At 34.8% G+C, this 10,327-nt stretch overlaps 1 long non-coding RNA gene across 1 annotated transcript; it reads left to right on the forward strand.

Moving 5' to 3' along the window:
* The first annotated feature begins 7,064 nt into the window (after positions 1-7,064).
* On the forward strand, positions 7,065-10,044 carry LOC148196562 (uncharacterized). The gene is made up of 4 exons (XR_015780186.1): positions 7,065-7,501; positions 7,684-7,782; positions 9,065-9,115; positions 9,590-10,044. It is a non-coding gene; the product is annotated as an uncharacterized LOC148196562 (long non-coding RNA).
* The last annotated feature ends 283 nt before the right edge of the window (positions 10,045-10,327 follow it).

Here is a 10,327-nt window from a genome sequence, read left to right on the forward strand (position 1 = left end):
ATGAATAATTGCTAGGGAGACAAGATATTGTAAACTAGTGATTAGGATTAGGCTTTCTTCACCGAGACATCGAGTTTAAGGTAAATTAGAAAGTGACATTAACATTAATGAAGAAAGATGAATTCATGAATACATGAGAGTGGATAGGATAAGTCGGAAACCTCAACAACATAATCATTCTTATTCTACATCAATCACTTTTGCATCTTTCAATCCAATTGATCAAAACTTGTATTCATGTTTATTTTCCGCAATTCAAACACAATGATTTCGTTTACAAGTGTAATTTAATCAAGAAATCACATAATTGTCTAGGCCGTGAGTCCTTTAGGAAACGATACTTGGTCTTACCATTTTATTATTACTTGATACGATTCGGTACACTTGCCGAGTGTTAACAACCAACTTCCTGTCATGATAAAATTTTACCTTCTCTTTTGTAATTCTTGGAAGAATCATAAGCATGCAAACACATCTCTTCAAGCTCATGAATTTGCCTTCTTCTCTTATTAGCGGTATCAAAGGGATTTAAATTTAAGAGTTTTAATGCCCAAAAAGCTTGATGCTCCATCTCCACTGGCAAATGACACGCGTTTCTACAGACTAACTGAAAATGAGATAATCCTATGGCCGTCTTCATTGCAATCCTGTATGCCCAAAGAGCGTCATCTAACTTTTGAGACCAATCCTTCCGTGATGAAGCAACCATCTTCTCAAGAATCTTCTTTATCTCCCTATTAGACACTTCAGATTTCCCATTTGTCTGTGGATGGTAGGGTGTAGGCACCTTATGCCTCACTCCATAATGCTTGAGCAGTTTTGCAAGTTGAGCATTACAAAAATGGGATCCTCCATCACTAATAAGAACTCTAGGAACTCTAAACCGAGCAAAAATTTGCCTTTTCAGAAATTTAATAATTGTACTAGCATCGTTTTTAGGACAGATAACTACTTTTACCCATTTACTCACATAATCCACCGCCACCAGAATATACTCATTATTGAAAGACGGTGGAAAAGGACCAACAAAGTCTATTCCCCAATAATCAAAGACCTTCAACCTCCAAAATGACATGCAATGGCATTTCATGTCTTCTTGAGATGCTCCCAATTCTTTGACACTTATCACAGTTTTTAGCATGATAGTGAGCATCCTTAAACAAAGTAGACCAATAAAATCCCGACTGAAGGACCTTTGCAGTTGTTCTATCTTCATTAAAGTTCCCCCCAAACGGTGAATGATTACAATGCTAAAGAATTCATGCAGCTTCTTCATTAGTGACACAATGCCTTAAAAGGTTATCCGCTCCAATCTTGAACAAGAAGGGATCATCCTAAATATACTGTTTTGCATCATGCAAAAACTTCTTCTTTTGTTGTCAGTTAAAATCTTCTGGATTACTCCTACAGCTTTAAAATTAGCCATGTCAACAAACCATGGCCTCTATGTAATGTGCAAGAGTGTTTCATATCAAAAGGATACCCGAATCTCTTTTTCTCTGCATGAACTTCATCATTAACTAACCGAGATAAATGATCTGCAATTAAGTTCCCACTGCCCTTCTTGTCACTGTTAGCAAAAATCAAAGATGTAGTTTTGATGATGAACAGATTTGCACAAGTCAAGATCCACAAAGACAAATTGAAGATCTCTGTATTTTATAAAGCTTTTATAATAATCAAAGTTGATGTAATAGTGCTCAAATATGTATTAGGATTGATTCTTGTAATTTATATTTGATTTATTTAGTTAATCGATTATTCCTGAGAATAATCAATTAACACTAGCCGTTGGGGGTTTCAGATTTGAAAAACTAGCTGTTGGGGGTTTCAGATTTGAAAAACTAGCCGTTGTACTCATTATTAATCGATTAATATTTATGTTAATCGATTAAATGCGTTAGATGGCCCGTTTTCGAAGAATGGAAGGGTATTAGGCTGAGTCTATAAAATGGCTCACTCTTTATCTCAAAAATAACTCTTCCCTTGTGCAAAAGATCTCTGAACTCTTTGAGAACTCTGTGAGATTGTTGAAGCTAAGGAAACTCTTGTCTGCAAGTCCTGAAGTGGTACTGTGGTGACAGAGGAATAGCTTGTTCATCCTTGGTGTGTCTGAGGAAGTGTCTGGAAGAGGATCATCCTTCGTGAAGCATTCGAAGGAGGTGGTCATCCTTTGTGAAGATTCAAAGGAGGTGTAAGTTCATCTCTTGTGGTTTCAAGAGAGGTGGTAATTTCTAAACTGTTACAAATTGTTTTTCTGTGTGACTAATATTTGTAACTGTTTTGTGATAGTGAAAAAGGTTTATCTTGTTTGAGATAAGCGACTGGACGTAGGATCCTAGTGATCTGAACCAGGATAAAATCACCTGTGCAATCTTTCTCTTTCCCTTACTCTGTCATTTATATTTAATCATTCGCTTAGTAAGAAAGAATTGAGAGAAAAATATTAAAAAGGCATAATAAGAGAATATAACCAATTCACCCCCCCTCTTGGTTTGTTACCACGCTAATAATTCCGCTGCAGCGATTCTAACAGTCACGGATTTCCACATCAAACTCTTACAACAAAAGCACTAATATAATCAAGTGTGGTTTAGAATCCGGCTTAGTTAACAAATACTTGATAGCTGCATGATCCGTATATATAATCACTTTAGACCCAATGAGATAAGGCCTAAATTTCTGCAGTGCGTACACTATAGCAAGTAATTCCTTTTTTGTAGTGGCATAATTCAACTGGGCTCCATTCAAAACTTTGCTTGCATAATAGATAGTGTGAAAAACCTTCTCTCTTCTCTGGCCAAGTACGACACCTATGGCATAATCACTAGCATCACACATCAACTCAAAATCTTGATTCCAGTTTGGATCTATAATCACTGAGGCAAAAATTAGTTTATTCTTCAAGATGTCAAAAGCCTTAAGACATTCTTCATTCATCTCAAAAGGCGTGTCTTTGACAAGGAGATTGCTTAAAGGTTTGGCAATCTTGGAGAAGTCTTTAATGAATCGTCTATAAAAACCAGCATGCCCTAAAAAGCTTCTGACTCCTTTTACATTTGTTGGTGGTGAAAGTTTTTCAATGACTTCCACTTTAGCTTTGTCAACCTTAATTCCTTTGGAAGAAATCTTATGACCTAGAACAATACCTTTAGTTACCATGAAATGGCATTTGTCCCAGTTGAGAATAAGGTTTGTCTAAATACATCTTTTGAGAACAACATCCAAGTTAGAAAAACACAATTCGAAGGAATCACCAAATACCGAAAAATCATCCATGAAAACTTCAATGTATTTTTCTATCATATCCGCGAAGATTGCCTGCACACATCTTTGAAATGTGGCTGGAGCATTACATAATCCAAATGGTTATTTTCTATAAGCAAAAATATCGAATGGAAAAGTAAAAGCAGTCCTTTCCTGATATTTTGGATCCACTACAATTTGATTATATCCTGAACATATAGAAAGCAATAGAAAGCTTGACCTGCTAATCTCTCTAGCATTTGATCCATGAAAGGAAGAGGAAATTGATCCTTCCTTGTGGCCTTATTCAACTTTCTATAATCAATATACATCCTCCATCTAGTAACCATCCCAGTAGGTATGAGCTCATTCTTTTCATTATAGATAATTGTCATCCCCCCTTTCTTTGGCACCACCTGCACTAGGCTTACCCATGAATAGGATATTTGATACTAGCGTCCAAAAGCTTTAGAACTTCCTTTCTAACTTCATCCTTCATCACAGGATTTAGTCTCCTTTGTGGTTAAGCAACTGGTTTATAATTCTCTTCCATGAATATTTTGTGCATGCAATAAGTCGGACTTATACCTTTAAGATCCGAAATTGACCACCCACTAGCTCCTTTGTTTGCTTTTAAAACTTCCACCAATTTTTCTTCTTCCTTACAGGATAGAGAATTACTGATAATGACATGTTTATTTCCACCTTCCTCTAAGAACACATACTTCAAATGTGGTAGTAACATCTTCAACTCCAGTTTATTTTCCTTGACTTTTTGCTTGACATTAATATCTTCAATTTTCGCCTCATCAAAAGGAATTTCTTTTAACACATCCAAGTCATTTAAGCACTCATCAATCAATTCTTCTTCCTCCTCATTCAAGTCCTCACAAGCATCAATGAGAGTTTTCTCTAAGGGAGAAGAAAAACGTATCATCTTCTTTTGGACCATACATACTTCATCAAGTGTGTCAAGGTGAAAGCATGCCTTATCATCATTTTCATGGGACATGTCTTCAAACACGTCAAAATTCACTTCTTCATCTTGCACTCTCACCTTGAGTTTACCATTCTCCACATCAATTTAGACTCTGGCAGTCTTTATAAAGGGTCTCCCAATAATGAGAGGCACATTTACATCCTCCTCCATCTCCATGATGACAAAATCCACAGGAAATAAAAATTTGTCCACTTTAACAAGCACATCTTCAACCACCCCATAAGGGTATTTAAGATATTTATCTGCTAATTAGAGAGAGGCATCAAGTTGATGATGGTTCCTAAATCAATCAATGCCCTTCCAACAGCTGACTTTCCTATGGTGCATGGGATGGTGAAACTATCCCGATCTTTAAATTTAGGAGGCAAGAGTTTTTGTATGATAGCACTGCAATTTCCCTGTACTTCAATGGTCTCCTCTTCAATGTACTTCCTCTTTTTCGTAAGAAGTTCCTTCAAAAATCGAGCATAAGAAGGAATTTGTTGAAGTGCTTTAGAGAAGGGTATGTTAATCTCCATATTCTTGAAAATTTCCATAAAACGTGATGGAATCCTGCCTGATGTGTTTTCTCAGTGTTCTTTTTTTGTAGTTTTCACATTTTATTGTGCACGTATTTTAGCTTGTAAGGAGCATGGGTTACTATAAATACCCAGCTCCTCTCTTGTATTGACACTTTTGAGCTTAATGAGAATTTGATTTTCTGACCTTCAGAAATAATTCTCTCTTGAAAGTCAGGCTAGAGAGTCCAAGGAACCTCCTCTAGCCACCTTCCAAGCACACTTCCTATTTTTCATTCTTCCATTTTACTCCATTGTGCTTCCATTAATGCTCTCCTCCACGACGCGCTGTTCATTCCTCCAAGCCAGCTTCTTACGCACATCATTCAACCAATCTTCATTCACCACGCGTTAGAGGCCATTGCCTCGCCATTTTCTCTCTCACGCTTTAGAGAGCCTCCTTCGTGTCTCCAGCTTCTCACTACCTCGCGAGACTCTCGCCTTATGGTAAGCCTCATCTCTTTCACTCTTCTTCTAGGTTTAGATCTCTTTCCACCATTTCCTCATATCTTCACCGATTAAAGCCCTCTCTACCATTTTTCTTCATCATTTTCACTTTGCCTTTCGATTTCACCGATTGTTTTCCCCTTTCTACCATTTAATCCACCTTCCACCAAACAATCTAGCTTTTCCACCATTCAATCTCGTTTTCTTCTCTCTCTCTCTCTCTTCTCTTCTTCTTTCCTTTCTTTCTTTTTTTCTCTCTCAATCTCTCTTTCTCTTTTCTTATCCTGGATCTCTTTAAGTCTTGCCCCAAATTCTAATTCTCTACGAAGAAACCCATGATCATTTAAACTCTCAAGAAATAATTTTCCATCATTAATGCAATCCCTAATTAGTTCCAGGTTTCTTTTAATACTTGAAGGCACAAACTTTCTTCTCATGCAAGCTTTTAAATCATGCCAATCACGTATGGAAGACTTTCTACCTTTCCTAACATGATATTGTCTTTCATCCCACCACTCACTTGCATGCTCTTCTAACTTAGATAGATATATGCTAAGAACATAATATTCACTCTCTCCATAAAACCAAGGATTTATTTTATCAATTTCTTTTTCCCAAGCTAGGTATGTTAATGCACCTATGTCTTTATGATAACGGTTGAAAAATCTTTATTTTTATGCTTAAAATTGATACCAAAAGCAACCTTTAAGACTTAGAAACTAGCTTGAACTCATATTTTTGCTTTAGTTTTGTGAATAAGAGAGTTGAAAGTGAATTTAATGGTTTTGTGCAAGATTCCCTTGATTTTTTAGGCTAATTGAATGATTTGAAAGAAGAATTGAAGTACCGAATGATTGGAGTGCTGAAAAGTCAACCAGAAACCAGAAAAGTCAACCAGTCAACCAGAAAAGTCAACCAGTCAACCAGAAAAGTCAACCAGTCAACCAGAATGCTGAAAAATCAACCAGAACGCAGAAAAAGTGTGACCGAGTGGCGCTGAGCGGTAAAATACCGCTGAGTGACACTTTTCAGGTGCCAAAATCACCGCTGAGGTGCAAAAACAGCAGTTGGGGGCAAAATGGATCATGCGCTATTACTGCTCAGTGGTAAAATACCGCTGAGCGCCACTCTAAGTGGGCTTTGACCGATTTTCTTTTGTTTTTATGGGCTTGGGCCTAATTTTCTGTATTTTTAGAATAGTATATAAGCTTTAGGACATCCTAGGGTTTGTATCTTTGGTTGGGAGGAAGCAGAAACACACTTTTCACCCCTTGGGGGTTGATTGGGAGATGGTGACGGTTCTCCTCTTCTCTTTCTAGGGTTTTTCTATCTCTTTCATTCTTTCATTATTGTTCATCTAGTTTCACCATGAATATGGTGAACTAAACTTTGTATTGTTGTTGGGGAATCAATGTAGTCTTGTGAAACTCTCATATATGGAATTTGTGTTTTAACATCTTATTTTAAGATACATGCTTTCTTTCATCATTAGTTAGGGTTTTTCCTCTTTCACTACAAGAAAAATGATTATTATCTACCGATAATTATATACGGATTTTGATCCGTATGTAACATGAGTATTATATACGGATATTATATACAGATCTTAAAAATGAAATTATATACAGATATTATATACGAATTTTATATACAGATATATCCGTATATAAAATCCGTATGTATTTTTTGCGCATGGTGGCAGAAGAGTTTCCTAAGGATAATATCCGCATGTAAGTATAGAAGCAAGTGTTACCCACCGATGGTACATACGGATCTGAAAATTAATTTTATTTTAAAAAGATTGAAATTATATTTCATTCGAACCTTGTTTGGTGGAACACTGCGTGTTCTCTCGAATCTCTCTCGATCCCTAGCTCTGCATTCTCCACTAATTCTCCCAAATGTCTCTGCAACCCTAACCTTAAGTCTCCACTCTCTACGCACTGATTCTCTCAAATATCTCTGCAACCCTAACTTCAACTCTTCACTCTCCACGCACTCTCCACGCACTCTCCACTCTCCACGCATTGATTCTCTCAAATCTCTCTCGAACCCTAACTTCAACCATCCACTCTCGATGCATTGAAACTCTCATCTCTCGATCGCACTGAAACACTCGAGCTATGTTCGTGCGAAAAACCTTTTCCCTAAATCTCCTTGTGCCTCGTTGAGGAATCTCGTTCAGCACCTTCGTTTCACCTCCGTGGTTCAGTGGCGGTCTTCGTTAGGATGATGCTAAGACCTTCATCTGGTAAGTAATCCTTTCTTCCTTATTTTTCGTAGTAATCTCTAATGCTAGTATTGCGTAAAATCGAAAAAGGGTCGACCCTAATCTGTGTTTAATTCATTCAGGTTACCCGCAATAATTCGTTAATAAGCATGAAAAGATTTTAGAATTAGGGATTTACTAGTTTTTATCTTCTGAATCCACAGCCACAACCACCGCCATCGCCATCCACAGCCACAACCACCGCCATCGCCACTGCCACGGCGAGGCTTGGATAGAATCGGAGCAACCATAGCAGCAATCATGTAAGTGCAAAGCCATAACTTCAACTTTGATGTTTCAATTCCACTCGCGTCAATATTATTGTTAGGGTAAATATATAGAACGATGTTGTGTCGATTTCCTTTGATGCTATGATCATTGTATGTTTAAACATTTTCGAATTCTATATTTGAGATTAGGACAATGATTAGTAGGATAATAAGGTTAGATGTATACCATGGGAACGTAGATATTTTTTCTCTATTACAGAGTAATATGATAAGCAATACTTTGCTTTTTTTTGGATGTTATGGGTTTGATTTTGAATTTCTTAATTTGACATCTGAGTGGGTTCAGGTTAGTTTTGTTAGATTGTAGAGATTTGATTTTGGTGAGGAGGGTTTTTCCTTTTTCAAATGAATGCATTTTTTTCATTTACTTTCAACTGTTTGGATGCTAGACTTTGTCTGCTTGCAGTTATGGGTATAAAACTTTTTATTTGTAAACAACACAAATAGTTCAGACATTTAAAGTAAACCTGAATTTAACAGTAGTGCCTCAAAGTGAAACAAGGTTAGTATGATTGTATATCTGGTATAATTGGATAAGGTATGATTGTATATCTGGTATAATTGGATAAGGTATGATTGTATTTATTTTTGGTCTAATAGAAGGATAAATGAATGGGGTTCTGGTGTTAATAAACTCTTGCAATTTTTATTTTAATGAATATTAAAATGACAATTTGCTCCTCTGATAAATACTAATTTGATTCTGATGTTAATAACTTTAACTACTTTATAAATTTTTGGTATTTTTGTTATTATATCACGCATTACTATATTATAAAATTGTGACTTATAAATACTTAATTTGAAAATTTATTTTCTCTTATGGTGTGACAGGATATAATTCATTACTAGCAAAAAATAAATAATAATTTATACTAATAGTCATTCAAGACATGAATTGCATACTAGGTAGTAATTACTAGTTTCTAAACCATTTTCATGTGGGCCATTCCAATAGAACGTTCAGTAAAGAATAATAATTTTATTCAATTACTTTTTTACAGTAATGTTTTAATTTATCAATGACTTTGGTCTCCAACTATATAAAGCCCAGAACCCCATTCTTTGTCATTGTTTGTTTTGAAATATAACCTTTTTCTATTTCCAAAAAAACATTATATATATACCAGATAATATGTGTTTTTCTTATACATACGTGTCACGAATTTATTTCTTTGAAATGGCATGTTCGAAAATAATTAACAGAGACAGTAACATGGAATTAGACATAATACGTTTTCTTGACATTTCACAGGCAGAATTGAATATGCAAGATCTTAAAAGTGTCCTAGTGCATAATCTTTTGGTAAGTTATTTCTTTTTTTTATCCTATGATAATATATTATGAGCATGGATACAAAAGCTTACATGTTTCTCTAATTTGTATACATTCTCAAATCTTGCTTGTGTAATTTGATTAATGTTTAACTGGTACATTGAATTCTTTGTCACAACATCATCTTCTTTTAAACAAAGTTGGTAGACTAATTATATGGTTAATAGTTTGTGTTAATCAAGCTTGTGGTTAAACCTGCTTTGTAACAGGGCCAAGGTTTTTCAATCTATATCTATCAATATATATAATTAATTCTAGTTGTTCTGATAAACACAATTTTTTTAAGGTATGAGCAAAGCATAGATAAGATTAACGGTTATATTTTTTTTCCTATAAGTTTAAAAACTCTTACTAAGTCTACCAAGTACAATAACTAGATAAAATTTTATTATTAATGAGTAGTGTAAACATTTCTAATAGTGTTAAATGATGTGTTACGCTCAGGAGAAGAGCATGGTGGAAAGAATGAGAAGTGTTCCTCAGCAAAAGTTTTCGAACTTGGCTTCACATTTTTGCAACAATGGCAGGCATTGCCACAAGGCCTTTATAATCAAATGCATCATCATCAAGACTTTTCTATACACTTGGTAAATCTTGTACTCAACAATACAAGAATTGAAGATTCTCTCTATTTGGGGTTTAGAGCCATTGCCTTGATGATAAATGACTAGTTAGTGGTGTTTCAAACACTGGTGGAACAATTCTTAGATAGTTTTTCACAGATAACTAATTGTATAAGTAGTTTAATTTACTATTACATTTGCCATATTATGAATTGTACTATTTATTTATGACTATTATACATTTTATAAATTTAATTCACAGTCATGATTTTGTAATATTATAATATATTTGACTTTTAAATGTGAAAGACTTGTGTAATATGATCTTTGACTGAATGAATGGTGTAATACTATAATGGATTAAACAAACATCACGTTTTAATAAAAACTGATATTATTTTTTTACAATTTGGTAGTTTTATTTTATTTTTATCAGTATATGAAACTATTAGTTATTGGGTATAGATGTGAGATCATCTAATTTTTTTTTATAAAATTAGTTATATACGGATTTATCCGTATGTAATTTACATACGAATTTTATATACGGATTTTTCCGTATATAATTTATATACAGATTTTACATACGGATTTATCTGTATGTAATTTACATACGGAT

This window comes from Vigna umbellata, chromosome 6, assembly GCF_029865625.1.
Source record: "Vigna umbellata cultivar VRB3 chromosome 6, Vumbellata_1.0, whole genome shotgun sequence".
In the NCBI taxonomy this organism is placed as follows: Eukaryota; Viridiplantae; Streptophyta; class Magnoliopsida; order Fabales; family Fabaceae; genus Vigna; species Vigna umbellata.